This window comes from Papio anubis, chromosome 7, assembly GCF_008728515.1.
Source record: "Papio anubis isolate 15944 chromosome 7, Panubis1.0, whole genome shotgun sequence".
Taxonomy (NCBI): Eukaryota; Metazoa; Chordata; class Mammalia; order Primates; family Cercopithecidae; genus Papio; species Papio anubis.
The window spans coordinates 86878448-86883958 of record NC_044982.1 but is presented as its reverse complement, the minus strand read 5'-3'; positions in this window follow the sequence as shown (position 1 = coordinate 86883958).

The following is a 5511-nucleotide window of genomic DNA, read 5'->3' as shown; positions in this document are numbered from 1 at the left end:
TTCTCCCATTCTGTAGGTTGCCTGTTCACTCTGATGGTAGTTTCTTTTGCTGTGCAGAAGCTCTTTAGTTTAATGAGATCCCATTTGTCAATTTTAGCTTTTGCTGCCGTTGCTTTTGGTGTTTTAGACATGAAGTCTTTGCCCATGCCTATGTCCTGAATGGTACTACCTAGGTTTTCCTCTAGGATTTTTATGGTATTAGGTCTAACATTTAAGTCTCTAATCCATCTTGAATTAATTTTCGTATAAGGAGTAAGGAAAGGATCCAGTTTCAGCTTTCTACTTATGGCTAGCCAATTTTCCCAGCACCATTTATTAAATAGGGAATCCTTTCCCCATTTCTTGTTTCTCTCAGGTTTGTCAAAGATCAGATGGCTGTAGATGTGTGGTATTATTTCTGAGGACTCTGTTCTGTTCCATTGGTCTATATCTCTGTTTTGGTACCAGTACCATGCTGTTTTGGTTACTGTAGCCTTGTAGTATAGTTTGAAGTCAGGTAGCATGATGCCTCCAGCTGTGTTCTTTTGACTTAGGATTGTCTTGGCAATGCAGGCTCTTTTTTGGTTCCATATGAACTTTAAAGCAGTTTTTTCCAATTCTGTGAAGAAACTCATTGGTAGCTTGATGGGGATGGCATTGAATCTATAAATAACCTTGGGCAGTATGGCCATTTTCACGATATTGATTCTTCCTATCCATGAGCATGGTATGTTCTTCCATTTGTTTGTGTCTAGAGCTTTTATTTCAAATGTAGAAATCATCAATGAAATTGGATATGCCCCACCATTTCTAGCTTTATTCTTATCCCAAAATACCAACCACAGATGTATAAGCTCCAGGGAATCCTTTGCCTGACTAGAAAACCATATTTAAGAAACCAGTATCTCTAAACACATATCCTTGGGTGATTAATCTCTTGTGAAACAACTAGTATTTCTACACATCTTTTTAGAATAAACTGGGATGACTGACTTTTGGAATGTTCTTGTTTTTAGAATAATAGAGAGGCAAGAAAAAGTGCAAATACTCTGTCTGTATCTATTTTAAAATATTGACAGCATTAAAGAACTTTACTCTCTTCCTGAAATCACTCAAATCTGAGCACAAAACTGAAATAATATCGTAAACTGACAAAGCTCAAGATAAAGTCAAGTCTGCATTCAGCGCTTTGCACACGTATTACATAGTTGTTTTTTTGTTATTCTAATTTAAACAGAAATTAAAATAGAAATTTTAAAAATATACTTAAATATTGACTTCTAATTTACTTAAGTTCACGTTTTATTTATTCTATCTATAAGCTTACTATGAGATAAATTTATTATTTTTTGAAGCTGAAAGTAATTACAATTAGCTTGTCTCAGAAAATATCATTCAGGAAATAGTATTTGAATGTCAAGTTTATTCCTGCAAATCAGCTTGGTTTTGTATTCTTACCTCTCTTCTCAATGGAAGTGTATGAAATTAATCTCTTCTCTGTGGTGGCAAGTTAAAGATAACTCTGATTTAATCAATTTCTACATGGCACATTTGCTGAACTATCTCCACAAATAGTAGTTCTTATCACAATAATGCTGATAGCCATGTGACTCTCAGTGTTCTTGGTGAGACTGAATCATCTTGCACTCTGGATATGCACCATTTATTATGAGATCCTGCTAGAACCTGCAATCCATTTTCCCAGTCTTTCCATGGAGACTCTCATATCTTTGTTTCTTAATGTGTAGATTCTAGACAGGGGTGAGAACAAAAGGAACAATGAACAAATATTAATCATGTGTTGTTTTAGGAAAAGGCTACACAAAGAGAAATATACAAGGCATAAAAACAAAATCCCTACTCTGATGTGATCTGACATGAAACAAATGCTTTGGATAAGTCTCCTGAAGAAGGATTCCAGATGGTCACCAAAATGAAAATATAGGATATAATTAATAAGAAACAGGCAGCCATGGATATAAGCCCACTGTTAGCAATGACTACAAACTCTAGTTTGTAAATGTCTACACAAGCAAGTTTTATGACACAAGGAAAATCACAGTGAAAACCATCTACTCTATTACGGCCACAAAAAGGCAAGTTTATGGCAAAAACAAACTGAGATACAGCATGGATTATCCTGACTATCCAGGATGCCTCTAACAAAGGAAACATACATTTGGGGTTTATTGTGGTCAGGTAATGGGGAGGCTTACAGATTGCAGAGTACCTGCTATATGCCATCTCAATTTTACGCATGACGCGAATAAAAAATATCTGTATCATGTATCTTGGAAAAGAAATGATACTGCAGTTAGTGAAAAGGTCAGAACTGTAGTATAAGAAAGACCCAGATTAAGAAGAGAATTGTTGGCCAGTAGGTAGTACCTGGGGAATTTAAATGAGAGTCAATAATTACTGTGAACGCAATGAAGAGATTTTCCAGGATAATTCCCATGTAGAACATAGAGAAGAACCAAAAAATAAAAAGATGCGTCTCCCAAGAACTTGAAAGTCCGATCAATACAAATTTAGATATCACAGAATTATTTACTCCATCCATTGACCATTGACTCAGTCAGTAGAAAAGAAGCTTTAGTATTCTGAAGGAAGAAAGTAAGGAAGAATTGAGAAATACAAATACTACACATTGAAGTGCTGTTTGACCATAAATGTTTTTGTGGGAAATATGTGGCAAGTGCTGAAATGTGAAGATAGAAAACACACAAAGAGAGAAAATGAAAGAAAGATAAATGAATTGGGGAAATGCAGTGATCATAAGTTATTAGACAAAAGCAGTAAAGAAAAAAATCATGTGGGAATATGGCAGGTAGAGTGAAGGATTAGGGGGGCAAAGAATATAACTTCCCTAACAGAGTACTTTACCGTGCTTATCATGCAGTAATTATGGCTGCTTCAGTCTTATTCACCTATTTTCAACAAAACATCTTCCATGTAAGAAATAGTCACCTATATTTGAAATGTTAATACCCTTAATTGTATTTATCTGCATATACCCTTAGAAGATGTATTCTCTGATCAATCTTTTACTTCACACAATCTCAGGCATTAATCACACATTTAAGAGTGACTGGCCAATGAGGGAAAGGGCAATTAATCTCAGAGGTACAGTAGCATAAAATGCAAAGGCTTACTCTTCTGATGGTTTTCCAATACGTGTGATTCTAGTCAATCACTTGTTGACTTGTTGGAGGATTAAGACTCACTTTAAATAAAGTGAAACTCAAACTCCTCAAAAAGAGTATCTGAAACTCAGAAAGAGGGCTTTTCTATGCTTTGTTAGGAATCAGAGTTGGTGCTTTTGAGAGTTCTGCTCTAGGATTAATGCCTTTGACAATTTGAATACAAAGTTGAGAAATAACGGTGTCTTTACTAAAACAAAATATTTAATCATGATACACTAAGAGCATGTAAAAACTACAGGGCTCCGTAGAGCCATAGAGATAGAGGTCACGATAGCTGGTCATCAAATATTTGAACTTTGCCCCATTAAGATGTTTTTAAAGGTCAGTAAAATTGATACCAACTACACTTTAGAGAAAGCATCTGTTATTATCACTACGTATAAGTAGAAAGTTTGAAGATATCTATCTATAACATATATTTGGATCCATTCATTATGTGATCTAAAGTGAAAAATTAGAAGTACATTTAAGAGTGACATATGAGAAAAATCATTAAATAATGCCAAAAGGGGTAATTAAGATTTATACCAAAATGAATGTAGCCATTATAAATGACACAGATTTAGGTTTGTTGACAAGTCCAGTAAATTGTTAATGACAAAAGTTGGTTACAAAAGGATATGTCTTATGTAATACACTCTTTATTTGAATACACTGTAAAATATGTAAGTATATACATCAATGTCTCCAGAGAACCACTTTGGATAATGGCATTTTAGGTAACCTTAATATTAAAAAGGTTGACCATCTGTACTTTGTTATTTTCTATATTGCTATTTTTCTTTTTAATAAAAATTGTGAGAAGGAAATGAAAGCAATAGGAAAGAAAGAAGAGTGAGAAAAGGAAAGAAAAAAGAAAACACTGTGAGATTTGTGGAGGGAGTGAAATTCTCTCTCCCTCTTATACACATACACACACATGACAGTTAGAGACAGATGTTTTGTGGCATTAGTTTCATAATTTGATTACCCTTTGTTAAATCACCATTTTCAATTAGTGAATGACAGTTATTGGGTACATTATGAAAAAATGCCTGGGTGTTGTATGCCAAATTTTAATCGAAATTCTACATGCTAACTTGTTTAGAAAAAAATGAATCCATGTGAATGAATTTTGAGTTAGGGAATATAAATGATAACTGGATGGCATTTTACAGAATCCTTGAGTGTCCCAGTTATTTAGAACAGTGAGTCATACACTGAAAACAATAGGAAAACACTCCTATAAGCCATACCTTCATTTTGCCAAATAATTTTATTATTAAATAATTTTTCCTATGTTTTCTAAAAGAGATAAGACTGAATGAAACAATCATCCTAAAGAGAAAAGTTAGAATTGTGTAGTGGCATCAGACTTACTAGTAACTCTATCACTATATTCATAACTACCTTAGTTCATTGTGATAGTGGCCCTTTTCAGAACTGATAGACACCAGTTTCATTAAACCATTTTCATTCTGATAATTATCCCTTTAATTCTTGGCCCAGGCATTGACTAACGTTATCAAATGCTTTATCAAATATTGCATACAGAGGGAATGGCCCCAGCATTCTCTATATGAGGACAGAGAATCACTTCCCCTGGAATAACCTGTTAGGAAAACAAGTGGGAATGGAATGCACATGATGTGAACATGTTTGGTCTCCACAATGGGAAATGTGATGTATCATATGACATAAGGAAGGTGACAAGAGATAACAGATCCTTGTAATAGTGATTCTCCAAAGAGAGACAGTATAAATGTCAATCCTTTTAGAAATCTCTCCTTTAACAGGCATAATATAATTTAGTGATTAAAGTTCTAAGAATAATGCTCCGAGGATTGAAATAACTGGAAATAGGAGGAAAACAGAGAAGTGGAAGAGATAGAATGCTGAAGGGAAATATAAGAAGAAAGAGATTGCCATGGCATTGACAAACATTGGGAGCATTTTTCTTACCTACCTGTTCTATTCCAGGGTGTGCAGCAGTAACATTGGGAAACTCTGATAATTTTGATTTCTGCTTTCTAGTATAATCAGCGCCAAGACAAAAGTATATATGTTTTCTTCCCAGTGGTTAACAAAGTTAATTAGTACCACTAGATGTTAGTGACCCATTGATGCTTCTTAGATCCTTGTAACCAGGCCTCCATTGATTTATCTTGGGAACCAGGTCTATGAGTCATATTAATTTTCCCAAGAGAAAAAATATCAGAAGAGTTACTTGGTGATGGGAAGTAAGGAAAAAAAGAAAAGTGCAGGAAATATGTTCCCTCTAGGACAGGAAAGTGAGACCATGAGCTTACTTAGATTAACTGAGTTGAGGGAGACTAAGATGTCATTC